The sequence below is a fragment of the Chrysemys picta genome, chromosome 2 (assembly GCF_011386835.1).
Source record: "Chrysemys picta bellii isolate R12L10 chromosome 2, ASM1138683v2, whole genome shotgun sequence".
NCBI lineage: Eukaryota > Metazoa > Chordata > Testudines > Emydidae > Chrysemys > Chrysemys picta.
The window spans coordinates 270,075,180-270,087,392 of record NC_088792.1 but is presented as its reverse complement, the minus strand read 5'-3'; the positions used below and the strand labels follow the sequence as shown (position 1 = coordinate 270,087,392).

The 12,213-nt window shown below is 43.6% G+C and overlaps 2 non-coding genes and 1 pseudogene across 2 annotated transcripts; all 3 read right to left on the bottom strand.

Annotated features, from left to right (window-relative positions):
* LOC135981971 (small nucleolar RNA U3) lies at positions 1-193 on the bottom strand (annotated as a pseudogene).
* A 3,235-nt stretch (positions 194-3,428) lies between these two features.
* On the bottom strand, positions 3,429-3,642 carry LOC112059123 (small nucleolar RNA U3). The gene has a single exon (XR_002888349.2). It is a non-coding gene; the product is annotated as a small nucleolar RNA U3 (small nucleolar RNA).
* Positions 3,643-7,842: 4,200 nt separating this feature from the next.
* On the bottom strand, positions 7,843-8,054 carry LOC112059125 (small nucleolar RNA U3). Its single transcript, XR_002888351.2, has one exon. It is a non-coding gene; the product is annotated as a small nucleolar RNA U3 (small nucleolar RNA).
* Positions 8,055-12,213: the final 4,159 nt, after the last annotated feature.

Below are 12,213 nucleotides of genomic sequence, written 5' to 3'. Positions count from 1 at the left end.
ACCACTCAGACTGTGTTTCTTTTCCTTGTTCTTACCAGGAAGAGCAAGACACTTCTACAGCAGAAAACAGTTATCACAGAATAGCACTCTGCCATTATCATGCTCAGAAAGAAACACTACAGTTCCTCATCGTGGTCAGCAAGGCCAAGCTTTTACAACCACAATAACAAATTTTTAAGGTTTTTTTAATCCTACTGTTTCTAGGATATGAGGGAGCAAGGAGGGTGAGGCAATAGTGTTTATTGTACCAGCCTCTTCTGGATGAAAGGAATGATTTTTTTAGCTGCACAGAGCTCTTCTTAAGTTCTGGAGTGGGCAGGAGAGGTTTGAGCTAAATACAAATTTAGACATATTTTTAACCAAAAGTGGTAAGGCTTCTTGGAGGCAGTCACTTGTAATGAATTGGTTGATTGAGGGTTAATTGTTTAAGCCTAAAGGGCTTGAACTGAGCATTTCAGGGTATCAGTCAGTGTGGTGTGTTACACATTTTTGCAAACAGCCATTAAAAGAGTGTTCCTGTTATGTCCATGGTTTTTGGTGTCTAACAGTGCTATTAATTTTAGTTCCCAGGCTTGCCTTTTGAAGGTGTTGTGCAGATTTTCTTTGAAGAAAAGTATTGAAAGATGACATATGGAATGTTGCTTTGTAAAAAGTGTTTGCCCCTTTATACCAACGCTCTGAGTGCGCAACTCCAGGGGGCAGCAGGACTGACCCACGGATACCACTGAGGGAAAACTTTCTGCCGGCAGTGCTTGGGGCAAGCCCACCCCTACATTGGAATGGAATAAGCAAGCACCCAAAGAATAATAATTTATTATCCCTTTGCATTAATAGTAATAAAATGCATTTGAACCTATAATCAAATGATACCATTGCCATAAACAAAAGGTTTCTTAAAAAATCACTCAAGGGTAAAGCACACCCTCACAAACCCATAAAGGGAAATAATGACAATAAGAGAACCACACCACAGACTCCCTCCTCTGCAGGGACCTCCTTTCCACCTCTGGCTCCAATAGACACAGCAACACACCCCATCCCCCAAATTCAACCAACTCCTACTGCCCACACAAAGAGCTCATCCTGCACATATCCAGGGCACAGATATCAACAGCAAATATATTTTGTCACTGCTGAGTTTGGCATTAAAGTTTTCTGTAACCCAAAGCCTTAATGCCAATCTCAGCAGCCTTTACATATATTTACTGTTGACATATGGGCACTGGGTATGTGGCTCTTCGTTGGTGTGGAAAGTATAAGGAATAGCTCTACACAGGCTCAGAAGTGTGGATGAAAATCCCCTACCCAGGGCACCATGCTGCCCTTCCCATACCCCAGCCATATGGGCTCAGAGAAGTAAGAAGGAGAGGTTTAGGGGCAGAATCTCAGCAGCACACCGTAGCTGCCACGTGGACAGATCCTGGCACATATCTTTGGCAGTTTTGACTATGGAGGCTTGTCAGAATGGCACTGTCAACAAGAAGAGGAAGCATATTCCAGGTTCACCCAGGGACTTTAAGAGAGGAGGAAGAAAGACATTAACTCTGGAAGCTGCATCCCCATGTCCAGTTCCAACAAGCTTTTACAACCACCCTTCTCCAATCACCAACTAAAGAAATGATTCCCTGAAAGCACAGCCTTAACCAACCCTTACCCTGCCAGTCACAGCCCATTCCGGGGCATTGTCCTCTAACTGGTGGTTGCTACAATTTGGCCTTCATGAGAGAAAGAGCACTATGAGAAGCCCCACGTGAACAGATCCTGGTTCTCAATTCTGTCCTCCATGGCCCCTTTCCCTAGGCTGCCTATCAAAGCAAAGATGCTCAAAGTAGCCATCCCCTTTCATTTGCATAAACTGAAGACACAGACAGGCCACTCCACCAATCTTCTCCCTGCTCCCTTCCCTGTGATGCCTAAGACAACAATCCTCTAGCTGGACAAGCCAAGAGCTCTCTAGAAACGACAGCCGATGCAGTTTTGGACACCCAGAGCATGTTTCTTTGGCACCAGAGACCAAATTGGAGAAAGTCAGCAGTGGGGAGTCAGGCTCTCCAACGAGGGGTGTTTCATAAACTTGGGGGCCAGTCGTACCATTCTTCAGTGAGCAGGAGCGTTGACATAAAATATGTTTGGGAACCACGCGGGAAGGGTTGACATAACCAGTATTCTGCATTTTTAAGGGTGTTTTGGGTTTTTTAACCAATTTTCACTGATAAATTACCAGGCTTCTTAATTAAAGGAGTTCAGGTTTTATTGATTTACACCCGTTTATCAAACCACTCAATATTTTTTTTCAGGTACTTATTTTTGTTAACCACTCACACTTTATGCAATTGTGTCCTGAAGTTCTGAGATTGAAGGAGTCTCGCAGTGTAAAACACAAAACACGCACACACGGTGGAGATTGGAAAATCAAATAATGTTAATATTCACGGTATAATTAGCCCACAAGGAGACGCTGCCCGCCTATTTCTTTGCGTCCCTTTAGCACGGTGCTGAATTGAATCAATCAATCAACCAGTCACCCATCCACCCACCCACTGGTAAAGATAAGAAAGTAAACATGGGGCGAAAACACAAATCTATGCCTGAGTACCAACAAGAAAATCCATGCTTAGAACTTTTCAAGACAAGTAAAGACAGGAGTGAAGAGGATGCATGGCGCTGCAAGTACGGCAGCATTGAGGTCAGCGCTCGCGATGACAGAATAAAGAAGCATGTCAAAAGCAAGCAACACAAAAAACTTAAAGAAGAAAGTGAGCTTTGGGATAAACAGTCAATATCAGGAGCTTTCAGTGGGGCTTTAATGAAAGAGAGGACATAGCAGGAGTGTGTCAATAAATTTGTGCATGCTCTTTGTTATGTCGGAAAATCACTGTTAATTGCTGGGGGGGCCTTTTGGTGACTTTGTGCAGCAATAGTGTCCAGCAGCAAAAACCCTCCCTAATGCGGACAACCTGATTCGTAAATATCTGAAAGATAATGATGATGCTTTAATAGCAAAACTGATGCAACGAATGGGTGGAGATGTGGTATCGAATCTGATTTTTGAGGAGTCCCCTGATGCTTTAGACCTTCCAATTCTTGGCCGTTGGTTATTGTTTGTTGATTTCAAAGTGAAGGAAGGAGAAATAGCTATTCAGATGAAGTAGAACACACAAAAGATAAAAGACAATCTTTTTATGGTAAACCTGCTGATTGCAGAGATGAGGAGCAAGGACCTAACAAAGACACAGTAATGTACACAAAGAAAGCCCTTTTCTAAAGCCTGCTGATAGATACTACCCACTCACACAACACCTGAAAGCAGATAGAACATTTCACTGCTGAGAATTTAGCACATCAAACCCACACTGAGTACAGCTCCCAGTAGCCCAATACCCCAAGCTTTTTTTCCCCCCACACCCAACAGAACATGATCAAAGCTAACCACTCAGACTGTGTTTCTTTCACTTGCTCTTGTGAGAAAGAACAAGACACTCTTCTACAGCAGAAAGCAGCTGTCATAGAACAGCACTCTCTACCATTGTCATGCTCAGAAAAAAACACTACAGTTCCTCATTGTGGTTAGCAAGGCCAGGCTTTTACAACCACCCTTCTCCAGTCACCAACTAGAGAAATGATCTCTAAAAGCATAGCCTTAACTAACACCAACCCTGCAAGTCACAGACCATTCTGGGGCATTGTCCTCTAACTGGTGGTTGCTACAATTTGGCCTTCACAAGAGAGCGAGCACTACGAGAAGCCCCACGTGAACAGATCCTGGCTCTCAACTCTGCTCTCCATGGCTCCCTTCCTTAGGCTGCCTATCAAAGCAAAGATGCTCAAAGTAGCCATCCCCTTTCATTTGCATAAACTGAAGACAAGACAGGCCACTCAACCAATCTTCTCCCCACTCCCTTCTCTGCAATGCCTAAGACAACAATCCTCTAGCTGGACAAGCCAAGAGCTCTCTAGAAACAACAGCCTATGCAGTTTTGGACACCCAGAGCATGTTTCTTTGGTACCAGAGACCAAACTGGAGAAAGTCAGCAGGGGGAAGCCGGGCTCTCCAATGAGGGGTGTTTCCTGAACCCGAGGGCCAGTCTTACTATTCTTCAGGGAGCAGGAGCATTGATATAAAACCACTCAATATTTTATCAAACCTCTCAATATTTTTTTCAGGTACTTATTTTTGGTAAACACTAACACTTATGCAATTGCATCTTGAAGTTCTGAGACTGAAGGAGTCTCGCAGTGTAAAACACAAAAGACCCACATAGGGTGGAGATTGGAAAAATCAAAGAATGTTAATATCATGGTATGATTGGCCCACAAGGAGACGCTGCCCGCCTATTTCTTTGCGTCCCTTTAGCACGGCGCTGAATTTAATCAATCAATCAATCACCCACTGATAAAGACAAGCTAAGAAGGTAAATTTGGGATCAAAAACGCAAATCTATACCTGAGTACCAACAAGAAAACCCGTGCTTAGAACTTTTCAAGACAAGTAAAGACAGGAGTGAAGAGGATGCATTGCACTGCAAGTACGGCAGCATTGAGATCAGCGCTCGCGATGACAAAATAAAGGAGCATGTCAAAAGCAAGCAACACCAGAAGCTTAAAGAAGAAAGTGAGCTTTGGGATAAACAGTCAATATCAGGAGCTTTCAGTGGGGCTTTAATGAAAGAGAGGACATAGCACGAGCGTGTCGATGAATTTGTGCATGCTCTTTGTTTCGTTGGACAATCACTGTTAATTGCTGGGGGGGCCTACTGGTGACTTTGTGCAGCAATTGTGTCCAGCAGCAAAAACCCTCCCTAATGCGGACAACCTGATTCGTAAGTATCTGAAAGATAATGATGATGCTTTAGTAGCAAAACTGATGCAACGAATGGATGGAGATGTGGTATCTAGTCTGATTTTTAGGGGTCTCCTGATCTTTGGACCTTCCAATTCTTGGCCGTTGGTTTTTGTTTATTGATTTCAAAGTGAATAAACTCTCATTCTTTTGTGCTGAGGTGACATTTGTCCCCTTTGCTCACAACTGTTTTCTCGCCGCAGCCATAACTAACATGTTTGAAAGGTACCAGCTATATTGGCCACAACTAACACAAATTCTGCATCCTACATGGATAAGTTTGTCTGGGATGCTAAACTCAATCAGAAGCTGGAGCTGCTGCCTGTTATCTGTCCTGCTCATCTGATTAATGTTGCACTGTCAGCAACTACTGCTATAAAGGAAATGAAAGAAATTACATCTTGCATCATTGGATTCAGGGCCATTTTCAAGCATGCGAACAATTTGAAGGCCTTGTTTTACACAGTGCGAGATGAGTGCAGAGGCCCCCCTATTGTGCCACATGGGTAGAGGAGCTTGTATTTTCCTGCCCGTCAAGTAAATAACACCTCGACTGTGCTAATGCATCTCCGAGATCATCCTGAGTTTGTTGGTTCTCAAGCAGAAACTCTGAAGAGACTGGAAAGTAATCAGAATGACTGCCAGATTCTGCGCACCAAGGTAATGTTCATTGTTGAAAACTTGGAATCGCTGTGTGACACACAGAAAACACTGGTGTTTTCTCTTTCTACTGAGAGAGACAAAATACACCTTTGTACATTAAAAGAAAGTTTCCATTATACTGTAATAAAATGTTTGTATTGCAAAAGGTTTTCCTTCCCCGCCCCCCACAATTTTTCACAATGTTTTAATTTTTTCATATTTATCCTGATTCCATGATGGTTTGAAGGTTTGGAAAATAAACATTGAAAAATCCCCAGATTTTCTTTTTACAAATAAAAACACAGACCACTGCTTAAAAACAAGGTTGTCATAAACATACAGCTATGGATAGCATAAAATCCCTCCTTTACCTGTAAAGGATTGAGAAACTCCGACAACCTGGTTGGCACCTGACCGGAAGGACCAATGGGGAAAGAAGATACTTTCAAATCTGGGGCGGGGCACGGGGGAAGCTTTGTTTTGTGCTCTGTGGGTGTTCTCTCAGGAGACAAAGGGAGAGACCAAGCAAATAATCCAGCTCCTACTAAAATGTTACATCTAATATTACAGAAATAGTAAGTAATAGCAAGGAAATGCGTTAGAGTATCTTTTTGTTTTAGCTTGTGAATTTTCCCTATGCTAAGAGGGAGGTTTATTCCTGGTTTTTTGTAACTTTAAAGTTTTGCCTAGAGGGAAATCCTCTGTCTTTTAACTCTTATTACCCTGTAAACTTACCTTCCATCCTGATTTTACAGAGCTGTTTCTTTTACTTTGTTTCCTTATAATAAAAGTTCTGTTTTTAAGAATCTGATTGGGTTTTTAGTGTCCCAAAAACCCAAGGGTCTGGTCGGTGCTCACCTTGGTTACTCTCAAGCCAGGAAAGGGGGTGAAGGAGTTTGGGGGGATATTTGGGGGAAACAGAAACTCCAAGTGGTCCTTTTCCTGAATCTTTGTCTAACTCACTTGGTGGTGGCAGCATACTGTCCAAGGACAAGGAAGAATGTGTGCTTTGGAGAAGTTTTTAACCTAAGTTGGTAGAAATAAGCTTAGGGGGTCTTTCATGCGGGTCCCCACATTTGTACCCTAGCGTTCAGAGTGTGGAGGGAACCCTGACATGGTGGCAGTACTGTGGGATCATTTTGCACCAGAAGCACAGAAGATTTAAAAGGACTCTCTTTTTTCTTTTGGCTGCTTGGAAAGCAGGGAAGTTCTTTTTTAAAGGGACATTTTTTTTCTTTTAGCTGAGAGCAGCTAGAGTTCCCCCCCCCACCTTGCCTTAGGGCAGAGTAGTTAAGTCCTGCAACGGAATTCACAAGCTGGGTGTATTTTTTTTTCTTTCCAGATCTCGGGTTAAGCTAGGTTAAGTGCAGAAAGGCTAGGATGACAGAAAGTGACGACCAGAAAAAACTGGAATTAGCCAGATTTGAAGCTGAGGAAAGACAGAAGGAACATGAAAGACAGCTGGAACTCAGACAGATGGAGATTGATGCACAAGTGGCCAGAGAAGAGGCTGCCCACAAGAGAGCTATGGAGGAACAGAAGCATGCTCAGGAGGAGAGGGAAAGAGAGAGGAAGCATGACCTCGCTGTTATGGAGTTGAAAAGACAGAACCCTTCAGCAGCTGGGGAATGTGTGCCTTGGGGAAGTTCTAAACCTAAGCTTAGGGGGTCTTTCATGCGGGTCCCCAGATCTGTACCCTAGAGTTCAGAATGGGGAGGGAACTCTAACAAAGATTATAGAGCCATAGGCTTTTCTTTGAACTGGACCAGAGTCCAGATAATCCCTGTTACAATTTCTAATGGCTATTCACTTGGATGAAAGTCGCTCAGCAGTGTGTAACCTAGAGTTGGGGACATGTTCTAGGATTCTCTGAGAGCAAAAATGGTGGGAATACTGGTTACAATCCTGGCAATCTCAGCTTTGGCATGCGGGAACAGACAAAATCTTCCCAAGCCCCAGTGGCTCCAGTGGTGTTAGCAGTGGTGAAGCATCATCCATTTCTTCCAGCGTGGAGGACAACTGGCAGGTGCCGTGGGGAGAAGCATTGTCAGACTCAGTGAAGGAAGGAGAAAGAGCTATTCAGATGAAGTAGAACAAGTAAAAGATCAAAGGCACTCTCTTTATGTTAAACTTGCTGATTGCAGAGACCAGGAGCAAGGACTTAATAGAGACACAGTAACACAGACAAAGGAAGCCCTTCTCTAAAGCCTGCTGATAGATACAGCCCAGGCATGCAACACCTGAAAGCAGATGGAACATTTTACTGCTGAGAACTCAGCACACCAAACCACCAAGGAGTACAGCTCTCAGTAACCACACCCAAACTTTTTTTCACATCCAACAGAACAAGTTCAAAGCTAACCACTCAGACTGTGTTTCTTTCCCTTGCTCTTACCAGGAAGAACAAGACACTCTTCCACAGCAGAAAACAGCTATCACAGAATAGCACTCTGCCATTATCATGCTCAGAAAGAAACACTACAGTTCCTCATTGTGGTTAGCAAGGCCAGGCTTTTACAACCATCCTTCTCCAGTCACTAACTAGAGAAATGATCCCTAAAAGCATAGCCTTAACTAACACCCACCCTGCCAGTCACAGCCCATTCCGGGGCATTGTCCTCTAACTGGTGGTTGCTACAATTTGGCCTTCATGAGAGAAAGAGCACTATGAGACGCCCCATCTGAACAGATCCTGGCTCTCAATTCTGTTCTCTGTGGCCCCTTTCCCTAGGTTGCTTAACAAAGCAAAGATGCTCAAAGTAGCCATCCCCTTTCATTTGCATAATTGAAGACACAGACAGGCCACTCCACCAATCTTCTCCCTGCTCCCTTCCCTGTGATGCCTAAGACAACAATCCTCTAAATGGACAAGCCAAGAGCTCTCTAGAAACGACAGCCGATGCAGTTTTGGACACCCAGAGCACGTTTCTTTGGCTCCAGGGACCATACTGGAGAAAGTCAGCAGTGGGGAGCCAGGTTCTCCAATGAGTGGTCTTTCGTGAAGCAGTGAGCCATTATTACCGTTCTCCAGGGAGCAGGAGCTCCCACTTTTTCTGGCAACCATGCCAGAGCTTTGACTTAAAAGCAAGCATACATAGCCATAGGCTTTCTTTTGAACCAGACCAGAGTCCAGATAAACCCTGTCAATATTTTTCATAAGAAAGAGGAGAACAATAACAAATTTTTAAGGTTTTTTTTAATCCTACTGTTTCTAGGATATGAGGGAGCAAGGAGGGTGAGGTAATAGTGTTTATTGTACCAGCCTCTTCTGGATGAAAGGAATGATTTTTTTAGCTGCACAGAGCTCTTCTTAAGTTCTGGAGTGGGCAGGAGAGGTTTGAGCTAAATACACATTTAGACATATTTTTAACCAAAAGTGGTAAGGCTTCTTGGAGGCAGTCACTTGTAATGAATTGGTTGATTGAGGGTTAATTGTTTAAGCATAAAGGGCTTGAAGTGAGCATTTCAGGGTATCAGTCAGTGTGGTGTGTTACACATTTTTGCAAACAGCCATTAAAAGAGTGTTCCTGTTATGTCCATGGTTTTTGGTGTCTAACAGTGCTATTAATTTTAGTTCCCAGGCTTGCCTTTTGAAGGTGTTGTGCAGATTTTCTTTGAAGAAAAGTATTGAAAGATGACATATGGAATGTTGCTTTGTAAAAAGTGTTTGCCCCTTTATACCAACGCTCTGAGTGCGCAACTCCAGGGGGCAGCAGGACTGACCCACGGATACCACTGAGGGAAAACTTTCTGCCGGCAGTGCTTGGGGCAAGCCCACCCCTACATTGGAATGGAATAAGCAAGCACCCAAAGAATAATAATTTATTATCCCTTTGCATTAATAGTAATAAAATGCATTTGAACCTATAATCAAATGATACCATTGCCATAAACAAAAGGTTTCTTAAAAAAATCACTCAAGGGTAAAGCACACCCTCACAAACCCATAAAGGGAAATAATGACAATAAGAGAACCACACCACAGACTCCCTCCTCTGCAGGGACCTCCTTTCCACCTCTGGCTCCAATAGACACAGCAACACACCCCATCCCCCAAATTCAAGCAACTCCTACTGCCCACACAAAGAGCTCATCCTGCACATATCCAGGGCACAGATATCAACAGCAAATATATTTTGTCACTGCTGAGTTTGACATTAAAGTTTTCTGTAACCCAAAGCCTTAATGCCAATCTCAGCAGCCTTTACATATATTTACTGTTGACATATGGGCACTGGGTATGTGGCTCTTCGTTGGTGTGGAAAGTATAAGGAATAGCTCTACACAGGCTCAGAAGTGTGGATGAAAATCCCCTACCCAGGGCACCATGCTGCCCTTCCCATACCCCAGCCATATGGGCTCAGAGAAGTAAGAAAGGGAGGTTTAGGGGCAGAATCTCAGCAGCACACCGTAGCTGCCACGTGGACAGATCCTGGCACATATCTTTGGCAGTTTTGACTATGGAGGCTTGTCAGAATGGCACTGTCAACAAGAAGAGGAAGCATATTCCAGGTTCACCCGGGGACTTTAAGAGAGGAGGAAAGACATTAATTCTGGAAGCTGCGTCCCCATGTCCAGTTCCGATAGCAAAGACTTCTTGGCAACTTGTCTGTGACTTTGATTATAGTCTCAAAGTATGATTTTGTGAATGGGGAGATCAGCACCTGCTGATTTGCAATGCTCATTTGTAAGGATGAGATCAAATACATTTTTCTCCCCATCCAATCCAACCTCTTTGACTCTTGGCCTTAGGTATGGACTTATACCTCCCATGAAACAATCTCTCTTTAGTTGCCATTACAGCAAGGGAGTTGGAGGCTGGATGAGAATAGAAGCACTCAGAACTTTGCACAGGAACATGGTTTCATTTGTCAGTACACTTCCCTGTTGGCGGTAAGGAAGTTGGGGTATCCCACGATCTTTGCAGGTGTGACGGTGCCACCCATAAGGCTTTATAGAAATATGCTTTTGGATGTATATATATATAACATAACTAGAATGTGTTTTATGCTACATATGCCATGTAACATCTCTGTAAAGGTTATGATCTACTGAATCTATTAATCCTATTTGTATGCATGTATCATTTTTGCATTCGAAGTTATAAATATTGGCTGCATACTTGTTTGATTCTAAGTAGGCTGTAGTGAAGCAGTTGGTCAGCTTCCTGAGAAAAGACTATTCTTTCCCAATCAAGAAACACTTAAGCCAACAATGAACTTGAAGACACCAATCCACATCTAGGCTTTCCCAGGAATGTGGCTTGGCTGGTAAGGAACTCAGTCATGCGTGGATATGTGACTTGCCCAGGGGACTCCAAAACTCCATTTTGTAGCTGGATTTTGCATAGGAGGGAGGAAGGGGTCTCCACCCACAAGAGAAAGTCTATTTAAGCCCATGAGAGACCCCTCCATTTTGTCTTCAGCTGGCTAAAGAGAGAACCTCTCCACCCCCAAAGATACCTGAAAGAAACTGGAACAAAGGACAGTGACTGCAAGGGGTGTGAGTGATTGCTGGACCCAGACTAAAAGGAGATTAGTCTGTAAAAGGAAGCATTCTGGAACTGGTGAGGATCTTATCTGTATTCAGTTTCTTACTGTATTCGACATAGATTTGCATTTTTTATTTTATTTTACTTAGTAATTCACTTTGTTCTGTCTGTTAATACTTGGAACCACTTAAATCTTACTTTCTGTATTTAATAAAATCACTTTTTACTTATTAACTCAGAGTATGTGTTAATACCTGGGTGGGCAAACAGCTGTGCCTATCTCTCTATCAGTGTTATAGAGGGCAAACAATTTATACAGGGTAAAACAGATTTATTTGGGGTTTGGACCCCATTGGGAGTTGGGCATCTGAGTGTTAAAGACAAGAACACTTCCGTTAGCTGCTTTTAGGTAAGCCTACAGCTGTTAGGGGACGTGATTCAGACCTGGGTCTGAGTTTGCAGCAGGCTGGTGAGTCTGGCTCAAACCAGGCAGGGCACTGAAGTCCCAAGCTGACAGGGCAGGAAAGCAGGGGCAGAAGTGGTCTTGGCACATCAGGTGGCAGCTCCCAAGGGGGGTTCTGTGATCCAACCCATCACAGCGGGTTCCAATAGTACTTTATTTATAGGGAGAGCTACCTTTCCTGGGGCCAAGGACTGCAGAATGTTCAACTTGTGTGTATTTTCCTGCACAAACTCAGCCTGAATGCCCAAGATTGAAGCCATTTGCCTCAGAAGATCCTGATGTGATTTAAAATCCTCAGGCCCGAGAGAAAGATGCTGGTATGAGTTTCAGCCTGATACCCCTCAGGTGCTTTGGCAATTCTGAAAGGATTTTGGTTAAACCTACAGGTTGAAAAATCCTGATCCTGTTGGAGACAATGGCAAAACTCATATTGCCTTCAATGGGGCCAGGATTTCACCCAACAAGTTGGATTTTCCAAAGTGCTCAGGAGAAGGAGGGGTAGGGCAGTATGGGTCCCTGGTGCCCCTTGATGGGGGATACCATGCTTAAAGGGGAGTTTCCTGTGCACGGGTTTGAGTGTGGGTGGAGCTCATCCTTGTAGTAAAACTTCCATTTACTTCAATGGGAGAAAAGTTAAGCCATGAGTGACTGCTTAAATCCAACACGTAGCTTCAAAAAGGGGAGCTGAAAGTGCAGAGTTATGCCCTTTCTGTATCAAGTCAAAATTGCATGCAAAACTGAAATCACTCTTGCATTTTGAAATCTAGATAAGACCTC